The sequence below is a fragment of the Dasypus novemcinctus genome, chromosome 7 (assembly GCF_030445035.2).
Source record: "Dasypus novemcinctus isolate mDasNov1 chromosome 7, mDasNov1.1.hap2, whole genome shotgun sequence".
In the NCBI taxonomy this organism is placed as follows: domain Eukaryota; kingdom Metazoa; phylum Chordata; class Mammalia; order Cingulata; family Dasypodidae; genus Dasypus; species Dasypus novemcinctus.
In genome coordinates, this window is record NC_080679.1 from 123,257,419 (window position 1) to 123,279,488 (window position 22,070).

Sequence of the window (22,070 nt, forward strand, 5' to 3'; positions counted from 1 at the left end):
GCCTGATAAGACCGGGCTCCTTCGCAACCGTCGCCACCGGGTCAGAGCAGGAGACAACTGGGCTGGGCAGAGATGGGGAGCCCATGCTAGGGCTCCTGCTCGGAAGGGGCGGGCATCCAGGTGGGAAGAGGGACGTGCCCTCGAGACGGCAGCATAGCCCAGACGTGGACCAGTTATGGGAGGCAAAGTCCAGGCAGTGGGGCAAACAGGAAGGAACTGCAGGGGTTCAGGAGGGAGAGAGCACAACAGGGCAGAGGGATCTGGGACACTTTACCATCAGATGGGCCTTTGCCCGTATTTGAGAAATGAATCGTTTGGGAGCCTGCTTGGAGCAACCAGCGTGTCTCCCTCTTCATGGCAGCCCCAGTGCTTTGCTTGCCCCGTGAATGAAAGGCCTGAAGAAAACACTCGGGTGGAGGTGATGGCTGAGCAGAGGCTCTGAAGAAGGGACACGGGGACATCACATGGCCAGGTCACTACACAGTATATGTCTGGGGGTCTGCAAACTGCAGCTCACAAGCTGAGAATGGGTGTTAGATTTTTTTTAAGTGGATAAAATAATCATAAGAAGACTATCTCAAGACATGTGAAAATCTACATGACTTTCAAAGTCAGTGTCCAAAGATGATGTTTTGTTGGAACACAATCACGCCCATTCATTTACGTGTTGTCTATAGCTGCTTTCAGGCTACAACAGCAGGACTGAGAAGTTGTGACAGGGCCCATACAGCCTGCAAAGGCTAAAATATTTACGTTCTGACCTTTTACAGAAAAATTTGCCAACTCCTGATCTCTGCAAATGACTGTCCTTAAAATTGTTTAGTGCACAACCTCTACCATCAAGCATGGTGGCCCTGGGGGGGGACCTTGGTCCTAGGTCCTGCTTGGTCCAGGGGACTGGGAAGAGGAAATGCTTAGAGTCTTTGCCCCACAGTTGAGTGTTTTACCTGGACCCGTGACCTAGTACTCCACTCTAGCCAGATACCTTCTGGCTCATCAGGGACTTTGCACATACTGTTCCACCTGCGAGGAATCCTCCCGCCAGGTCCTCACCTGACGGTGAGTTGCTTTCATTATTCAGGTCCCAGCTCAGAGGCCCCCTCTTCAAAGCAGCTTTCCCTCACCATTCACTCCTCATAGTAAGTCACTACTCCTGACTTACTCTTCACACCCTCTACCATTGTCTGGAGTTCTCTTGTCTGCACGTTTATGAATTTGCTTATATCCCTCCTCCCCCCACTAGAATGCAAGCGCCAGCAGAGGAAGCACTTGGTCTTGTCACTGTTGTGTCTCCATCACATGGAACATTTCCTGCCACCTGGCAAGAGCTCGGGCAAGAGTGCTCAAGTGAATTTTAAAATTCTATGCTATTAAAAAATACTTTTTAAACTCTCGGTTAATAGAAATCTTTAAAACACTCATGGACAGGAGCACTTTCTATATGAGTCTCTTTATTTGTACATATGCTTGAATTTTTTCTTAAGACATCATTAAAAACACACTTTGCGCACAGCCAAACTGCCATTCAGATGTAAAATGAAATGAAAACATTTCAGACAAAAAGTAAACAAACAAAGGCAAGAACAAATTACGGACCCAGACTTTATCTGCCTGCTCCCCTGTCCTTCTGACAAAATTTAGGACTGGGTATTAGGAATTAAAAGCGCCTCGCAGAAGAAAGAAACACAGTGTCATAGGCAGAATTCTTTCCATTGAAAGTGTCGAAAACTCAACCCAGACTCATTTAAGCAAAAGAAAACAAAATGTATTGTTTTGTAAATCTGAAAAGCCCAAGAAGTACTGCTTCAGGTACGGGTGGATCTAGGGGCCAAGGTGCTGTCACCATACCCGGCCTTACTCAACACTGCTTGGCTATGCCTCGCTTCACTCTCCAGAAGACTTTCTGAGCTGCTCCAGGCTCCCAGAGACCTGGAGAGAAGAACCTACTTATTCCTGCTAGGACTGTCACAAATCCCTGGGGAACTTCCATTGGCCTAGTGCAAAGACACACTCCTCCCCAAACCAATAACAGGCCAAGAAGGCAGAGTGCTTTGGCCAGACTGGGCCAATCTACCCCACCCACCACCCATGATCTGGGCAGGGTACTATGGAACACTGCAAGGAGGGTTCCCCCAAAGAGAGGGATGCTGGACCTTCCCCGGGATCTGGCTCCTGACCTAGACAAGAGAGGGACAGACATCAGGAAACCAGCTCTAGGGGAAGAGCCAGGCAAGTGGGGTCCCAGCCACCCAGCCAAAGTGAATCCAGCTCGGGAGCCTTCCTTGGGTCTGTCCTGGACATGGGTTGACTCCAAACAAGGAGCAAGTCCATCTACCAGGCAGAACCAAGGTGGAGAGAACCCAGCAAAAATTCAGTCCTGCCTGAATCTCTGGACTGACCATGTGATAGCCAGGTCCTGCACCTCAACAGACTTGCATCTCCTACCCTCTGGTTTATTGGACTTACCCCAGTCAGCTAACAGGGAGGTGAAGAAGGTCAACCACCACACCAGGGAGCCAAGAGTGCCTACACCTCCAAGCAGGAGAACTGCATCCACTTAGATCCAAGTGGAATCTACACCCCCTCTCGATATAGAGGTGGAGTGGACCTCACCATCCCAGGGTCCACAGAATGGAGGAATAGAGTATGGATTAGAGTGGACTTACTGATATTCTATTCTGGAACTATTGTGATTAGTAATTGAAGTAATTGTAGAATAGATGTGGAGAAAGTGGCCACGGTAGCTGCTGAGGGTAGGGAGAGGGAAGAAGAGATATGATGTGGGCGCATTTTGAGGACTTCGAGTTGTCCTGGGTGATACTGCAGGGACAGTTACTGGACATTGTATGTCCTGCCATGGCCCACTGGGTGGACTGGGGGAGAGGGTAAACTATAATGTGGACCGTTGACCATGAGGGGCAGTGGTGCTCAGAGATGTATTCACCAAGTGCAATGCATGTCCCATGATGATGGAGGAGGTTGTGGTTATGGAAGGAGTGGGGTGAGGGGGGTGGGGGGTATATAGGGACCTCATATTTTCTTAAAGTAGCATTAAAAATAAATAAATAAAGGAAATGGCAAAAAGATGGCATTTGAAATAAAAAATAAAAATAATAAAAGAAAGCGATAGGAACACTGCGGAAATAAAGGAGTTATACCCTGTTAAAAAAAAAAAAATTCAGTCCTGGGGGCGAAGCCAGCACATGGGGCGCTGTGGGGAGGGGGGAGAGCTGGACGCCGGGTGAAGCCCAGTGCCAGGCATGGTCTTTCGTGTCCACAGGCACGTGAGCCTCTCGCCTGCCTTGGCCCAGAACCTGGAAGCTGGAAGGACTTGCCCGAGGCTGTCGTGGGGGCTGCAACGTGTCCCTGGGCGCAGGTGAGCAAGGGTGCTTCACACACGTGTGTGTAGGTGGCCCAGTGGGAGGCCTTAGGCAGAGAGGGAGAAAAGGACAAGTTCCAAATCAATCCCTTTTCCTGCCTCCCCTCTCCCGGTTAGCTTTCCCTTTCGAGGGAGGTGGAGATGGCTTCCGTCCCAAAGACCCTGCATTTCTTCATCTGTAAAATTGGAGACTAACTAAGTCCCCCACAGGTTTGTTGTACAGAGTAAGGGAGGTAATTCATGTAAAGCAATGAACACGGTAACAATGCCCGGTACATCGTAAGCCTTCAATAACAGTTTATTTTTCAGTAAAGCAGTCGTGATTCTAAATACGTACTGCAGGTGAATGAATAAATGGCCAGATGAATTAATTCACAGGTAGCTTGCACAACACCCTGCAAGATGACAGATCCCCCTCTTCCTTATCCAAAGAGGAGTTCTTCTTATTTTTCTAGTGAGCCAAAAAAAAAATGTTTTTCATGTAAAAATCCAATCTGGGCAAAGTCTCTCTCAGCCTCTTGTTGCATCCTGTGCAAACGGCTTCCTTAATTAAAAGATCCTAATCGCATACAGCTTTTCCGATATGCCTTCTGAGAGGAGGCAGGAGCTGCCAGAGCGGGGCCGGCCCGGGATGCGAGGTGGGGACCCACCCACCTGCGCGGGCACCGTGGCAGCCCCTGCTCACGCCCCCCTCTTCCCCCTCCCCATGTCCTGCCTTCCCAGCGTCGCTTGCTCTGCCCCCTCTCTTTGCAACAATCTTCATTCTCTGCGACTCTTGCTCTTCATCAGCCTCTCGACACCGCTCCCTCGGCATTTCCCGCAGCCTCTTTCTTTTCTAGTAGGTTCTACGCGGAGGCTGGAGGCAGGCTCTGCTTGCACAGCCTTTGGACTCGGTTACCTTGGAACAGGCGCTCTTAACCGTTTTTGTACCATGGACCCCTTTGCCAGTCAGGTGAAAACCACGGACCCCTTACTGAGTCCACACTACACTGTGTTATTATTTAATAACTATATCGCACCTGCACCAACACATCCCCGCAAGTATGTTTTTTTGAATTTCAGTTCAGCTCAGGGACCCTGGTTAAGAACCCCTGCCTTGGACCACAGGCTGCTTGGCTGAGGCCAGCTGCCAGCTGGAAGGAGCTGCACACTTCCACCAGACCCTCTCCATCAGACCCTTCTTCGAGCTCGCTCACATCCAAGCCACGTCTGTTGCCCCCTTCAGGACACAGACATACGCCCCTCCAATTTCCCTCTTCCAACAAGCTTTATGTGATGATGATGATGATGAGATCATCCAGCCACCCCGTCGAGAACATCCCCAACCTCCTGCCTCTAAGAACCTCGTTTGCCCAGTGACATTCAGCCCTAGCTAGACCATACCTGGGTGGCGGTGCTCAGAGGACCCGGCGCCCCACAAATCTCTGCGAACCTGCCCCCTCGTCGCTGGGAGCAAGCGTGTGACCAGGATGAGGACAGAGCTCCGTGGGACCATCGTTGAACGGAGTCTGCCCTACAGCGTCGTTGACCCAGTTTGGGCCCGAACCACAGTTTGCAAAAAGGGAGGGATGCCCAGATGTCTAAGAGAATGGAGACGAACACTTTTTAGAGGAGCCTGAGGCGAGGAGGCTGAGGGCAGGGAATTGACACGGGACCCTGGGCAGGTGCGGAGGGCGGTGGGAGCTGATGGCTCCTCTACGGGGCAGAACACAGGCTGAGAGAGCTGCCCCCCCCCCCCCCCGGTGTTAGTCAGGCAAGGCAGGGAAGGAGAGGACAAGGTTGTAAACTCGCCAAGGGCCTTCGAGTCTTCTATTCCAGTGGTTTGCAAACAGTTTGGAGCCACAGAACCTTCTTCAAATAAAATATTGTGCAAAAGCCTTATATGGATGTTTTCTGACACATGCTGTCACCTGGTTCAGAAAAGCCTTACCTGATGCAGATGCGTCACCATTTTGCGGGTCAAAAACGGTGACCTTTTGGCAATTACATACATTTCGGCCCAATAGAAATGCTTTGGGATACATTTTCATCAATTTTACATCAGTACCAGTAGCCTCACCATTCACTTTTTTTTTACAAAGCAGTTTTATTGCACTATATTCACAGACCATACATTCCATCCAAAGTGTAAAATCAGTGGCTTTTACTGTGATCACAGAGTTGTGCATTCATCACCACAATTTTAGAACATTTTCTTTTCAAATCGCCATTTACTTTTATCTATGGAATCAACGTTGGACCAGCACTTGCTGCCCTTCCCCTGTGAACATCAAAGAAAAACAAACGGGGGAAAGAGTGTGTTCATACTGCATGAGGTTTCTCCCCAGAGGGAGCTACTTTCATAAGATGGAATTTTCCCAAGTGAATGTGGCATAACCCAGAGAGGGTCTCTCTCCCTCTGAAGATGGGAGTGGGCCTGAGGTGGGAAGGGTGGCTCAGGTGCGACGACACCTGGGCTTCAATCGAAAGTCAACGGCAAACCCTGATTTTGGTCCAAACCCCAGCCCATCTGTGGGAGTCCCCCACAGCATCTCAGGCAGAGAGTGACTGTATTATTTTTCTTTATTATTAAACTTACATTACTCATTTTATAAGTAATAAAAACTCACTGTGTAATAGAATACAAAATGAGGACAAGAAGAAAAGAGATGATCATCAATAATCTTATCCCTCAGTGTAGACATTGTTAGCATTTTGATACATTCCCTTCCAATCTTTCTTCCAAGATCTACACAGACACTGTAAACATAAGTAAACTCTTAGAAACATACACACATGCCTTTTTTGACAAAAATAGCGTTACATGATATTCATTGATTATCACCTTTTTTATTCCCTCAATATCCTATTTGACCATGTTTTAATATGAGTAATATGCTTCTACATCAGTACTCTGTTACCACATGGCAGTTCATTGTGTGGAACTAATGACTTATTCATCCATTTGCTCAATCTTGAGCATTTAGGGCTTTTTTCCTTTTTTTACAAATATCATGTGGACAAAGACCCTTGTATGTACATCTCTGCCCATTTACCCAATTGTTTTTTTACACACGTAGAATCACTGGGTCACCCGTATAAACCGTGGTGAGCATTATTGATTGACTAACCCAACTGCATCCACAGCCCCCTACCTCCCGGTCATGTTGGGTAGCGGGGGGCCTGCTGGTCCGTCCACCTTTATATTTTTGGTGATGGGTACAGAATCTGCAGACAGAAAGCCCGTGGGCACGCTGGGAGTTTCAGGGTGAGCCTCCTGGGGGTGGGGGAAGGGTTAGTCCCTGAACTAGCAGCTCACAGAACAACTCGTCAAGAGCCCCTGCTCACCACCTCCTCGGGGGCCTCCGCGTCTACCCCTCCTGCAAGGGTGAGCTGTGTGACCTCCTCTCCTGCCACATCTTCACAGCTGCTCTCCTATAACAGTGCTATAAATTCCCTTCCTACAGCCCTTCCACGTCGCCGGGCTTCCTGACCTGCACTTTGACACAGTTTCAAATACATGGCTGGGATCTATGGGCAGCCATGGAAGGGAGAATGTGAAGGGAGCAAAAAGAGTGCTGCAATCTAAACTAGCTGGTGCGTTAGAAGCAGTGCCCAGGGGTTGGAGCTGGGCAACATGCATTCGAAGCCAATTCTATTACTTATTTGGTTTGTGCACTGCAGAAACTTTCTTAGACCTGTTGAGCATCGGTTTTCTCATCTTTAAAATGGTAACAACAAAAAATCCATCTTGTAAGGTTGCTACCAAAATTTAATGAAATCAAGCAATGTAAAGCACTATTTTAGGGAAGCGGACTTGGACCAGTGGATAGGGCGTCTGTCTACCACATGGGAGGTCCGCAGTTCAGACCCCGGGCCTCCTTGACCCATGTGGAGCTGGCCCATGCGCAGTGCTGATATGCGCAAGAGTGCCATGCCACGCAGGGGTGTCCCCTGCATAGGGGAGCCCCACGCACAAGGAGTGTGCCCTGTAAGGAGAGCCACCCAGTGCAAAAGAAAGTGCAGCCTGCCCAGGAATGGTGCCGCACACATGGAGAACTGACACAACAAGATGATGCAACAAGAAGAACCACAGATTCCCGTGCCGCTGACAACAACAGAAGCGGACAAAGAAGAAGACGCAGCAAATAGACACAGAGAACAGACAACTAGGGGGGAAGGGGAGAAACGGGAGAGAAATAAAATAAACAAATCTTTTTTTTAAAAAGGCCCTATTTTAATTTCAGGATTCTTTCAGTCACAAAATAAAGAAATTAAACCCCCAAAGAAATTGATTAGATCACATAAACCCAGAACTCCAGAGAAGACAGACTTCAGGAACTGCTGGATCCAAGGGTTCTAAGGATATCACCAGGATTAGGTCACATAACTTGGAAGTCCAGAGAAGATGGACTTCAGCAAGTGCTCGAGTTCTCCACTCAGCTCCACTGCCTTCCATTTGCAGTCCATTTCAGACAGACTTTCTACACATTGTGACTCATGGACCCTGGATAGCCCCATCCCACATTGTCCCTACAGCTTGTGACCTCTGGAGAGCAAGAGTGATTGATGTAGTAATAGTTCCAGTCGAAAATCTGGATGGGTCCAGCATGACTCACATGTGCAGCCACAAATCATCTCTGAGGTCAAGGCCAGCTACAAGCCCCCTCTGGGAAAGGAGGGTGTAGCACCATGGAATGAACTGGGGCCTGGGGCGGTTTCCTAAAAGCAGGGGTGCTCAACAGGCCAAAACCATGTTCCACTACAAGTGGCGCAGAGTTTACAAACTGGCACGCCCTCGGGGCCAAATCCAGTGGGCGGACATTTTTTGTGGCTCAGACAGTGCGGTCAAAAAAGGATATTAACTGACCGTGAGTAGAAATTGTTACAACACTCATGAAGAGCCATGTGGCGAAACCTATCTAAATTGAAAATGTACATTCTTTTGACCCGGCAATTCCACTTCTAGGAATTTATCCTACAAATATACTTACACGCATGTAGTTCTGGGAAATGACTACACAGAGGTTATTTATTGCAGCATGGTTTGTAAGAGCAAGAGAGTGGAAACCACCTAAATCCCCACCAATAGAGGACAAGGTAAAGAAATTATGATGCACCAATTCAAAGGAATCCTAGAAACAGAAAGAAAATATTTTTTATAAAAACACCTCTCTATAAACTGATATTGACCCATCTGCAAAATATTTTGTTGAGTGCTAAAAGGCAAGTGCAGTGTAGGGCACACCGCATGGCCCCATTTGTTGACTAACTGAGGAAATCTGTATGGGATGTGTGCTTGCTTTTATGTGCATAGAAGGGTTGACAAGAATCTGGTAAAGCTGATCTTCTGTGGGTAAGAATGCTGGAAGGGGGGAGTCTGGGGGCTAGAGAGGGAGATTGATTTTCCATTGAACACACCTTTGATTATATTTACATTATATTTTTTCCTTTATTTTTCAAGAAGCTTTAGATTATATAATTGTTCCAGATGGCGGAGCTCATGCTCTATCCAGAGGCAACAAGGAGCTATAGATGGTTTATGAGCAGGGGAGTGTCCTGTGCTGTATTCAGCAGGGTTTAAGGAAGCTGGGCCTGGCCAAACCACAGCCCAGTGGGCTAATGACAAGGTTCAATACCAGGAGACCAAAATTGCCCTCTCTTTGGGGTCTGTATCCTCACAGGCTGGCATTTGCAGACTTCCAGTTATAGCGTTCTGTCTTAAAAAAGGACATATTCCTGAGGAAGAAGCCAATTAGCCCTGGCCCCCCGGAGACCGCAGCTGCACTTCTCTCCTTCTTCTGAGCCCTCCTCTGCAAAGGGAGTGCGCAGGTGCCACCCGGGCGCTGGCCCGCCCCTTCCCCTCCGCAGCCCCTGGCATCTTCTGTTTCCAGGAGGCGCTAAACTGCACGGCAAAGCAACGGCAAAGCAAAGGCACCCCACCGTCAGCCTCTGAGGCTCTCTTTGTCGTCCTTCACCTCCTCCCAGACAACACCCTTCTCGCATTTTCTATCTGCTCTTCCCATCACAACTTGTGCCAGACACAAATTACCCCAGATCTCGAGGATGACTCAAGGCCAAATCCCCCCAGGTCCCTTCCCAGGTGTCAAGGACTGGAAAGAGCAATGAGGGGTGCTTCTCTCCCACGCAGAGGTCCCACGCATCACCTGGGAACAAGTGAGCCGCGGCCTCGGGGCGGAGGGAGCAGGTGATTCACGAAGAGCCTGGAGACCCAGCCACTGGCTGCGGCCAGCAAGGCTGGCAGGCCCCTGCCACTGGCGGCTTTGGGGTTCCATAGGGACACCTCCTAAATTAAAATCAAGGAGGACGTTACAAATAATGTTTTAAAAGATGGATACTACATATTAGTGAAAGGGATAACTTCCAAGAAGAACAAACAATCATAAATATTTATGCTCCTAACAAATAACGTTTTATCACTTCTTAAGAACTGCACTTGTGGGATAGGTTGATTGTTTTAAAAATCAAAATATCAACATGAGCAAAAAGTAAAAGAGAGAAAGAAAAATAACCCATAATCGTCCTCCTCTAAAACAACTGATGTTTATTAAGGTGCTATATACCCCTAAGTCCTTTTTTCCAAGTATTGACCCATATGGTATGTATTGTTTTGTAACCTGCTCTTCCGCTTACCTCATCACAACCATCTTTCTTCAACATTAGATGTTGTTCTCCAACACCGTGTTAAATTGGCGGCACAGTGCCCACAGTTTAGATACCCCCAGTGTATTTGACCTACCCTGCTCTTACTAGACGAGAAGTCTCGTTCCCATGTTTTGCTCCTGTATGTGAGGCTTCAGTGAACATTCTTATACCTTTCACATTTCCCCAATCACTTCCTGTACCATAAATTTCTAGAAGGAAAACTGGTCAGAGTATGTGCTGTTTTAGGCAGTTGAGTCATTCTGCCAAACTGCAAGAAAATGCTTTTGGAGGGATGGCCTCCACAGAATTAAATCCCAGCCCCCCAGCTTGTCCAACCCACCTACTCTGGGGATGGGTCATCGTGGCTGCCGACCACATGGCCCCTGGGGATGGGTAAACATGAACGGGGCCAGCAAAGCAGCCCCAGTGAGGGACAGAACGCCAGGGAGCCTGAGGGCCGTGGGGAGGGAAGCAGCTCCCAACGCAGCCACGCCAGGCGCCCGCCCGGGCGGTGTCAGCGAGTGGGGGCTGCCTTCGTTAGGATTATGACGATGTGTTAAAAACGTGGTCCCTCCTGGCTGCTCGTGGGAGGTCCCTCCAGAAGTGGTCTCCCTATTTTCAGCCAGGGAAACCGAGGCTCAGGTGGGTCAGGATGCTTGCTTGGTGTCTATGCGGCAGGCAGAGCCGAACCAGGTCCAAACAGAACCACCTGGCCTCTGAAGGTCAGGGGCCCCTCGTGCCCAAGGAGAGGCACGGGCCGTCTGCAACTCAAACCTCACGTTTATTGCAGGGTAACTGGGGCAGTCCTCTCCCTGTCCCCACCCAGTGCTTCCAGAGGTCACTCACAGCCCAGGGACAAGTGCCCCAGGTAATCTTCCCTAGCACAGCTTTTGGAAAAGTTGGCTTAAGGATGGGTATTTAAAAGTACATTTGGTGGTAGGGGAGAGTGTTGACATTCAGGTCATTCGATTCATGGGTGTCTGTTGTAGGTCCGTTTTGCTCCTCAACTTCCGCTGGAGAATGGAGGTGATTAAACAGAGGACCTTGAATGCTAAAGCTTCCAACAAAGGCACGAAGGAATGACTAAAGACCTGGAGCTTCGGAGCGTCTCATCTCACCTCTTGCACATGTGTTTGAAATGGTCGTTGGGACCAGCTACATAAAATTGGGTGCCCGCAAAGTCAACCTTTGCCCTGCTCTTCTCAGTATCCCCAAAATCTGCCCTCCGGGTAGAAACTTATCTTCTATTGTTGAAGAATCCTTCCACCTGAGATGTAGCTTCCTGTGAAAAGCCAGCTCAGGTCTTGGAAACCGACAGGCATATTTTGCCTAGGAGAAATATTCTTGTCACATAAGAATCCCCCTATTAATCAAAAATCACATTATGGCTTCTGGAATGAAGTTTCCTTTACTACTCTTTAATAATAAGCCTGAGATAAGATAAAATTGGTAATTGCACGTTCCCTTCTGATGGGAGATAACACAAAAGTGGTATAGAAATTTGTCTTAAAAGAGTATATTCATGTGGCTAATAGGCTTCCATTATGCAGTCTTTACTTATTCATTCATTACAATTTTTGCCACATATGGAAAACTTTAATTGGAAGTTACTTATTAAATTGTTCCTGAGTGTTAGCAGCAGGGTAAGGTTTTCGATAATCAAAGAAGGATTAATGAAATGATAGCCCAGGATTTTCACAGACATTGAAACCTGCTGAAGAAGACCTCGTATCCCATCTGAGAAGGGGGCTTTCTCATCCACTGATGACCTTCAGCTCAAGAGATTAAAGACTGATCTCCATATTGACAAAGCTCAGCCTTTTCAGTGGATGAAAGGGCAATAAAAATGGATTCTAAGTAATATATCAATATGTGGTATTTTATTTTATTTATAACCCAAATTGCAGGGGAAAATTTAAGGCAGCCGCCCCTCTACTGGGACTACTGTCCTTCCACTTATAGGCTAAATAACAACCTGCTTGTTTGTGAGATCTTTCCAGTTATACCTTAATTACAAGGCATTAATCCTGTTGATCCATTAAATCATATTTGCATTGCCTACATCAGCAAGCCAAACTCTAGCAGCACCTTCACAAGGGAATATTCCTGGTAAAGATACAAAGCCCAAAGTTACTCAACATTTCACTCTTGTCATTGAAGACGAAGCCATAGGATTGACTCTGCAGTTTGCCAGTTGTTCACCCCAGCCCTGGCTGGGCCCTGGCCCTTCCCGGGGACACACCTCAAAGGTATGGACCCAGCACCAGGGGTATCTGTGATCCAGAAAGAACAATGAGCAGCTTGGTGAATTGTGTCTGTGCTGGGCCTTATATTGCAAAACAGAAGTGTTGAAACAGAAGTGTTTGTTTAATGGTTCTTCAGCTTCAATTCCCACTAAAATGGGAATGTGCTCACGGACATTTGAAAAGTATGTATGAGCCTTGTCGCAGCTCCCCAAGGCAGGCAGGGAAGGAGGGACCCGTGATCATCATCGCCGTCTTAGAGATGCCGAAACCAGAAGGGTCGTGCTCTTCCCCAGCACCTCTCCTTGGTAAGTGGGACAAGGCGTCAAGAGCCCAGACTTCCACCTTCTCCTACCTGCATCAGAGGCTCCTACTGCTCAACCCCAGGCAGAAAATTCTCCCTCAGCATGCCAACGACTCACTTTGGCTGGCTAACCAGCAGCAGCTGGTGAATTGACTGTCCGATCCTTCAGAGCTGGTTCATCCTGAGCCGCAACACCTGCTTAAGGAGATTGGAGCCTTCTTTGTAAAGAGTCTGGTGGAAAATCCTTTCTCTAGCTAAGCTCGAATCCAGGCTTCCCTTGCCCTTAGAGGCCCCTTGAGTGAAACTTCAGGAGATTGATCAAACTAGAAGGCCACCCTCCTGGATAAGCTTTGTCTGCCCCTTCTCCAACGAGCAGCACCATCAATTGAAAGCACACCAAGGTTAACACCTGCTCAGGGCACACTGGTGGGAAAACTGCACCAAAAAAGAGAGAGCACCCTACTGAGGATCCCTAAGGCATGGTTCACAAGAGCGTGTGCACGAAAACCAGGCCCAAAGCGGCAAACCCAAGGATGCCAAGAAGGGCCCACCAGATATGCTCAGAGACGGTGGAGATTAGCACACCCCCACCAGAGTCCCTGGGACACTCTGGCCTCTGTCACTTATTCATTCAACAAACAGTGTGGGGCATCCCCCACGCGCTGATCACTGGGAGAGGTGTGGGGGCAAGTGAGGGGAGGGGCGGGGAGAGCATAAAGGAAAGCACAGGGACTTTCCCAGAGGAGCTCAGTTTGGAGTTGGAAGCAGGAAGGGGAGGGCGACAAGGTCCCTGAAGATTACGGAAGCTTCAATGGGGAGGTCACATTCCCTATGGGGTAAGAAGAGATCCCAGGAGAGGGGACCTCACCCAGCAGGGAGCGAGTATGGGAAAGACTTTTCCATGGAGGTGGTGCTTGAGCTGAGTCTTGAATGGTGGGTAAATTTGTCCAGAGGGTCAAAGGAAGGAGGGGCGTGCCAGCAGGGGCAGAGCGTATGCAAATACATAGAAGTCGGAAGGATGCCAGACAATTTTCGTGGGCAATTAAAAATTACTAGGCAATGTGAACAACCCACCCAAATTCTTTGAGGCCAACTCCAGGAACCTGTTCCTGAGTGATGGAATTTGCAAGAAGCCCGTGAATGCTGACTGAAGGCAGCTCACCAGCCCTCGGCGCCTGTGGGCACTGGATAGCCTGGCCCATGCTTGGACATCAGAGAAGCCTGCCACTTTCAAGCTGGGGGTCCCAGGAAGCCTTCTTTAGCTTCTGTCTGCCTCTGTTTCCTCATCTTGAAAATGGGATTATTAACACCTACTCCTAAGGGCTATTCTCAGCATTCAAAATAATGTCTAGGATGCACCGTGAGAAAAGAGAGCAGAAGTAGCAAGCTTCATTGCCATTTTTATTCTTGAGGGTCCTGGCGGGACCTGGGAGGGTTCTGGAGCCACTGCACCCTTGCCTGTGGATTTTGAGTTAATGGTGGTTCTACTGGATGATAGGAGAAAGCTAACGAAATTGGAAGCTAATAAACACCGTCATGGCTAAAGAAGGTTATTTCCTTACCTCCAAGGACCCCTAAGCCCACACTCCGCCTCATCACCAGGCTTGCCTTTCCGTGGCTGCCCACAGTCCAGAGAGCACCTTTTCTGCCCCCCACGGCCCCCTCTGCCCATGGCTCACCGAGGCTTAAAGAATGTGCCCTCCATGTATTATTAGTTGGAGCACACACACAAAAAATCACAAAGATAATTTCGTCAAGGGAAAAAGGATGTCGGTCCAAGACAACTAGAAATGTTGGGAGTCTTAGCCGTCGGTGATGACTGTTCCACCGCCTGCTGCTGAACAACAAGAAGTAGTTATTCTTGTTCTTGTTCTCTCTCCCTCATGTACTTCTATTTCAGGAGGCCTTTTGAGACAAGGAAATTAACCTCCTTTATCGATTAACTCCCCATTTCACCAACTCTCCACAGCGGCCCAAGAGACCTGCCGGGAACTCAAGATCCTCACTGCAGGGCCCCCGTCCTGGGAAAACCCTCAGGACTGGGTGCCGGGAGCAGAACTGAGCGTCCTATCGCCACCGTGTAATGGGCAGGTTCCTTGCCTCCCTCAGCCCCCATTTCTCCTCTGTAAAATCGTGATAACGATACCTCGCACACTGTTGTGAAAGCTTGTCTCATAGGAGGCACCAACTAATGACAGCTGTTTTCCAGTTTCAGTGTCAGTCTGCTCTCCCTCTCAGAATCTTCTTGAGAAGCACCTTCACCTCCCCCAGGCAGAGCCCACGCTGGCTCTAACACCTGAGCATCTGCTGACTCCGATCTCCCTGCTAGGAGAGTTGGCCTTCTAGTGTACGACTCCATCAGACTTCTGGAGTTCCCCCCAAAAACACTCTCCCTGGGGAAGTCTTCCTAGATGGCCCCATCCACTGGCAGTCACGCTCTGTTTCAGTCTCCGGATAGGCAAGAGGAGGCACGATGGACTCTCAAGTTCCTAATGGGACAATCTGCAGAAGTGTGGGTGGGGCTAAAAGAACCACCTTGGGAAATCCAGGCTGCAAGGAATGCCAGTGGCAGGAGGCTCTGTCCACGCGCTGGCCTGAAGGGAATGGTGTCTCAGGATCTGCAGAGAGCTGGGGCCAGGCTGGGACTGGCTAGACCCAGGCAGAAGCCAGAGGCAAGGAAGCCCAGGAGCTGCAGTCCAGGCAAGCCAGCCCCCATGCGCTGGTGTGCAGGCGGGCAGGGAAGAAAATGGACCTGTGGGCGTGGGGCCCAGATGGAGAGTCACAAGCAAACTTTCTCAGGCGCTGGGTAGAGCTGGGAAGGAACCCGCTGAGACCCCCTTTGCTTGGTGGTTCCTGTGCCGTCGCACCCCACCAGAGTTCCCCACTCCCCGTAAGGCTTAATCCATCTCTTCTCCTTCATCTGGATTTCCCTCTAGATGGTGGAAGCTTACCACTTACTGAGCACCTACTGTGTGCCAAGCACTATCCTGGTACAATAGCTGTCTCACCTCCTTCAATCCTCATCACTATCCAGGAAGGTCTCACGGTCCCCATTTTGAAAATGAGGAAACCTCACCTCGGAGAAGGCTAGGAGTGTTGCCCAACCTTGCTCATCCTGGATCTGACTCCAGCTCTGGCCGTGAAGCCCGCAGTTCTGTGTCACGAGACTCCACGCATTTAAGGAAAGAGCCCCAGCCCATCTCCTTTCCCAGGCCATGGCAAACCACAGCAAGCCCCAGCAGGATTTACTCAGACTGCCTTTTGTCATCTGTCTGCCTGCACAGAGCTGGCTAACGGGATCATTTCCCAGCATCCAACTGCCCTCAAGCCTGAGCTCTTTAGCAGATGCACTAAGACATTCTGGATGGTTATTTGCCCTGTTATCACATCCCTCGACTCGTGTTCGATCGACCAAAGGGCACGAGGCACACTCTTCCCCTGGAGCATTCCTCCCAGGGGCCTGGCACCAGAATAAAGCCGAGGCAAGCTTCCTCTGCAGCAGGGACACTCGGTGGTCCAGGATCCACGGGAAGAAGGAAGGCAACAACCTGGGCCTGCAGCTGCAGTCCTGCTTCACACGATGGGGCCTCCCCACAAAAAGGAAAGGGGTTAATGGGTGTTCTGGTTTGAAAAAGGGAGACATATGTCCACTCTCAGGTCATTCCAAGTCTCGAAAAACCAGCAAGATGCTCATCTGCATGGAAGCTTTCTGGCCTGGCTCTGCCCGAAGCCAGGAGGGGAGACGAGATGGGCGCCAAGGCTCCTCTCCACTTGAATGCTGTGAGTCATGAGTGGTAACAAGGCCACCGGCATGCCCTGGGGCAGGGAGTCAGGGAGGAGGCAAGAGCTTGCTATTCTCAACATGAAAACAGATGGGATCTTGGAAAGCCAGACCGTCCATCTTCCTGCCTCCAAACACGACCGCACCTGTTTTGAAAGCCTCCCGCTCTCCTCCCGATCCCCCTCCCGAGGTCCCCGCCTGTCTCCTGCTACCTGTGATTCTGCGCTTCCTTCTGTCTAGCTTACGGCTCTCCTGCTGCAGGAGGCGAAGCCCGTTTCCTCTCCTCACAACCTCGTGAAGATGGAGAACAGCTGGACCCCGATCCTCCGGAGAACACCTTTTCAGAGGTCCATTTTAGCGGAGACACCAGCGTCCCGAGGACTTTCCCCTTCTGTGTGAAAACGAATGGCTTCCTCTCGGGGCCGCTCCAAGGGGCTTCCACCTGAGTTGTGTAACTTCAAAGGCCCCCCGTGTCTCTGTCCCAGAGGCCAGGGGAGGGCGGGGGTCTTCTCCCGAGCCTGCTGCCCGCGGCGGTGCAGCCCGCGCCGCAGGCCCGGCCCCCGGCCGCCTGGATGGGACCCCGTGCGCGCGCGCCGCCGGGCGTAGGCGTCCGCGTTCGCACAGGTGTGGACGTTGCTCGTGTTTGGGAGTGGGCTTGGGCTCGAAACCCCGCGTGCCCTCGGCATCAAGCCTCAGTCTTGGAAAGCAAAGAGGCACGGCGGGAAGTAGCACTGGGCGACGGCCTTGCCTCCCCGGGGTTCCTCCGAAAAAAAATATTTATGACCGCGTTGGTGCAGCGAGTCCTGGGAAAGGAGCTTTTTAATAGGAACACAGCTACTTACCGTTGTGCTAATCACGGGCCTCGGGATCCCGGCTTCACATTCGTTTTTGAACACTTAGCAGTGATTCTTCGCTTCCTTTTTTAAAAATGTGCCTCGCAAGCGGCTGAAATCTATACACAGCCTCGTTCTGCAACAGACAGCCGTTTCTCTTTCAGCAACTTGGTCAAGCCTGATTCGAGATTAATCTGATTGCGGGTGTCAGGTAAGAACAGGATATTAGCAAACGCCAGGAGGCTGGTGGAGGGGCTGGGAGGTGCAGGCGCAAGAGGGCGAGTTGGGCAAGAAGAGGGAAGATGCGTGGGCCTGTGGGAGGGGCGCGGACCAGCTCTGTGTGCGCTCACCTGCTGAAGGCCGCTCCCCAGGTTTCCGTCACGACTCGCGCCTGGGTGCAGGGAGAACAGCAGAGTGTTTTAATTGCCATGTCCCTGGCGACATAAAATCTCACAAACAACCCCCACAAATCACACCGTGACGGCTACCAGGCTCATCCAACGCTGAACACAAAGTGGACGATTCTTTCAAGTCGCGTTTTACGTGGTAGGCAGCACCATCACCCTTCGGCAAACATCTGTAGTTCATCTTATCGTTTGAAGAAATATATGAGTTTCACTGTCTTTTTTTTTTTTTTTAAGCCTTTTGCAGCTTCTGCTCCTTGATTTGTTTGAAGGCCATCTGCTATGTATAAAATCGGGGGTGGGGGTAGGGTGCTGTGGAAAAGGAGCGTTTGGGAGCCGCACGGGCTGAGAGAAATGGCAAACGCTGCGAATGCATCTCAGAGCCAGTGGACAGGCCCTCCGTGAGCCCTGGACTTGGGGCTCGAGGTTGGCGTGGCTAAAGGTGCTTTTAGTTTTGCCTGCGCCTTAATATTCTCGCTGTGGGAGGGCCCTAGTGAGGTGATTCTGCGACCTTTCAAAACCTGAAAACACGTGCCAGAGTTCACCTCTAAAGCGCCCCCAGAGATGCCCCATGGATGGAGGGATTGAAAAAAAAAAATGGGACCCCCGGGCCGGGAGTGAGGTTTCTCAGAACAGCCGAGAAGGCCCAGGGCGGGAGTGTATGTCATGGCATAAACTTACCACAGGGTGGTAGAAGTTGAGCAGTTGCATGTTGCCGGTCGGGCATTCCTCCCTGAGAGCAGAGGGGAAAAGAAAGTGAGCGGTGGGAGGCAAACAACGGCAGCCGGAAATAATGGCCCACGCCTTGCCCTCAGCCCTGCCTGGACGGTTTCCTTGGCCCCAGAGTGGGCCAAGCAGCCTGCGTTTGCTCCAGCTCCAGCCCCTCAGCTTGCCAGGAAATTAATGTAAAGGGTGTGTTAGGGAACCAGGGCGGGGGCTGGTTCGCCATCAAAGCCGAGCCAAAACGGTGATGACAACGGAGATTTTATTATAACACCAGCTTTCCCTTCACCCTGGAAGATTTCAGATTTCGTCCTCATTATGTGGTCTCAGAGAGGTTCTGATCGATCCCAGAGGTTCCGGCAGTCAATTTCATTTTTCTGTCTATCCCGCAAGGGTCAAAATCCGTTTAGTAAAAATGACTGATTCAAAGCATTTGCTGTTAGCAGCAGCAGCAGTGTGGGTTTTAGGACAATAACTTAGAAAACAGGTTGCCCAAGGCTCTAACTCTGCCCTTTGCAGGGTGCCTCCTGTTTTTATTTCCACAGCAGCTCTCAGGCAAGCAGCCCCATCAACAATTTCAAGCAGTCCACCGAGTCACAGGTTTTTTCAGGCGTGTATTTGAGCCTGGGCTCCTGAAAAGATAAATAAAAGTATGATCCATTTTGTCTGACATTTGAATGGAAGGCCCTTCGCTGGCTAAGTTCTCAGAGTCCCAGTTATGTAAGGGACTTTGGCCCAGTCTCACTACGTGCCTTGCCCATTGCAAGAAGGCAGTGAGGGGCTGCACTGGCTCCCATCACACAGCACTGGTTCTCACTGTCCCCCCACTTGACCCCACCTTCCGTCCCAACGAGGTTGGGGGGAAATCCTAAGCAAGTCAGCACCGAGATTCCTTTGAGCAACATCACAAGTTTACCCTACTAGGTCAAGCCCATGGGATTTATGGGATAAAGAGGTTTTTACCCTGAAGGGGGAAACAACAACAAAAAAGACTTTCTTGTCAATCACCTCCTACAAGCTGAGAAAATAAACCTGCTTGCAGTTGCGAGCTGCTTGGTGGAGGACTGCAGAAAAGTTGCTTACAGGAGTTGGATCAGCGGTGAAAGGGGTGGGGGCCTAGGGGTGAGTTTTCCTCATTCTCTCCAGGCTGCCTGCGAAACACTCACGTCGTTGTGCGATCACGGTCGGGATTTGTTGGTGCACTTTTATGCCGAGGCCCCTGCCTCTGTTGAGGTCTGCGGTGATACCATTTTGACATTTCCAGATGTTGTGAAGATAAAATACCTCCTGCTTGAGGAACTGTGCAGCCAGGAACCCTGGAAAGTGTTCTGAATACAGTTTAAAAAGGCATCTGTCTTAAAATAATTTCAACGTCTCACTCGCCTATGTATCAGCCCCATCAGATGTTTCTGGGGGGCCCTCTTGGACTCTTTTAAGGGACCCATATTTACATCAAGATATTTTTACCTGCTGAGATTTCAAGCCTTTGGTCTGTTTCTTTCTCCACCTGGGCCCACCGATTGGACCTGCCTCTTAGGAGGTGGATATCGTTTGAACGTCAAGGATGAGGGTCTTTATGTTGGGTTGACTCAGGACTCGTAGGTGAGGAGGATAAGCAAAGACCCTGGCCCAGAAGACCCGTCCCCCTCAGACCCCATAACTCACTGCGCTGCCGGCCTCTTAAAGGAGGAACGGTACTTGACCCTTCGGGGTGGAGAAGGAGCCTGAGACCACCCTCTCGCAGGTCGTTCTCACTCGCCCTGGCGAGGGCAGTGTTATTCTTGGGTCATTTCACCCCACTCTCAGGGAAGAGTTGCAAATGGTGCTAAATTATAAATCACTCTCCTCCGGAATGGATTCGTGCCAGAACCGATCAGCCGAAGCATTCCTGCCTGGCTTGACCGTGGTGAAGAGATTATGGTATGTAAAAGTCGGCTAAACATAGCTTGCTTCGATTTCCTACTTTCCTGCTTGTCTGTCTCGCCAGGAAAGGTTAAGACCTGGGAGAGGAAACGGCTCTCCAGCCCACACCGGGGCAACTCTTCCTGCTCAGATGCTGTCCATACACAGTGATTTGTGCGGGCTCTTGCGCCAAAGGAAGCCTGCCCCATCACATAGCCATACGATCCGCCTTCAGGTGGCTTTAACTGGTCCTTCTCACCAAGGCGGGAAACCAGAAGGCAGCCAGCACCCCAGCCTCCCTGGGGTGGTCTGAGCTTGTCAATCCCGGTTCACAAGTTCACCGCCTCACACGAGCCTTCCCTTTGCCCTGATGTCATTAGCCAAGTCCTAAAACTGCAGCCACATCATCTCAGCAGATCTGGTTGCCCTACTGGCGATGCAGCCCAAAATCCTTCAACTCATGGAGAGGATAGTTCTTCAAATTGTAGTCTCCTGAGATTTACCTCCTGTGGTCCAAATATCAAATTAAAAAAAAAAAAAAAATCTTCCCTAGTGCTTCCTGCTCATTTGCCTACAGATGTCCACCAGCCTGCTGGAAAGGGGGCCGGGGTAGGAGGGTGTTTCCTAGAAAAGGGAATGGAAAATGCACCTTATCAGCAGTGCTACCTTCAAATCACTGGGAGCCCTTTTGCTTTCTGGAATGCAAAAGCACAGCACATGAAAGACCCAATCTTACTCCCCTGGATGGACTCGGCGTATGGGGCGAGGGCTGCAGGAGCTGGTCTGCAGGTGGGGAGGTCTGGGAGCGGCAGAGGGACCCATCCCCCCACCCATGTGCGCCCAGCGGGGGGCGAGGGCTGCCAGCCTGGTCAGATGGGGACGTGAGCAGAGATCTGCAAATTAACAAATCCCAGTCTCTGGGGCCGTGTCATGCATTCGTCTTGCTGAATCAGGTAGAACCAGAAAGTAATTCTGATTAGCGTTCGCCCAAGCTATTTATCATAGGAAATTACCCACAGCATTAGAGGCTGGGATTCCTCTCTAGCTAGCCCTGGCCACATTGCTGTGATTTCACAGCAGGAGGGAGGCACGTCCGGCTGGCAGAGTCCCCTTTGCTTGACGTCTGCACCGTGAGAGTGAATATCTCAGGGGCCCTGAAAGAAGATATTTTAGAATTACGAGCTCAAGAAGACAAACCAGAGGGAAGAGCCCCACGCCGAAGAAGTGAACAGCAAATTTTCCCCTGGGGCCAGGGAGGACACAAATACACAGCCCAGTCTTAAGTGAGAGCAATTTCTTCTCGGACAAGATATGAAAAGAAATATTCAAGCTGGACGATTTACGAAGGGTGCTAGAATCTTGATTAAGAATTCTTTTCCACAGAAGGAAATGGCTCTGGATCAAGACAAGTATTCTAAATGTGGCCTTTATAAGAACTTACACATTCCTGCATAAATACCTTGATATGTGTCCCTGCGTTTACCCCCAAACTCATTTTCTTTCATATTTTGTGTTGCCACCAATGCACTCCTTACCCCATTAGTGGAGGTGATGCTACGCACAGCCGTGTCAATTTGCTGGGATCTGTAGAGAGGATCAGGGAAGGCTCAAAAGACTTGGAGTTGTCCTCGAATATACTGCAGGGACAGATGCAGGACATCATAGATCCTGCCCTAACCCAGTGAATGGACTGGGAGAGAGTGTAACCTACAGTGTAAACTATAATCCATGTGGTGCAGCAGTGCTCCAGAATGTACTCAGCAAATGCAATGAATGTGCCACACTGATGAAAGAGGTTGTGGATGTGGGAGGAGTGGGGGTGGGGTGGGGCATATGGGGACCTCCTATATTTTTTA

At 50.1% G+C, this 22,070-nt stretch overlaps 1 long non-coding RNA gene across 1 annotated transcript; it reads right to left on the reverse strand.

Annotated features, from left to right (window-relative positions):
• Nucleotides 1-5,505: 5,505 nt before the first annotated feature.
• Nucleotides 5,506-20,970, reverse strand: LOC111766133 (uncharacterized). The gene is made up of 3 exons (XR_002798261.2): nt 17,536-20,970; nt 17,195-17,321; nt 5,506-12,766 (listed from the first exon to the last, which is right to left on the reverse strand). It is a non-coding gene; the product is annotated as an uncharacterized lncRNA (long non-coding RNA).
• Between the last annotated feature and the right edge of the window lie 1,100 nt (nt 20,971-22,070).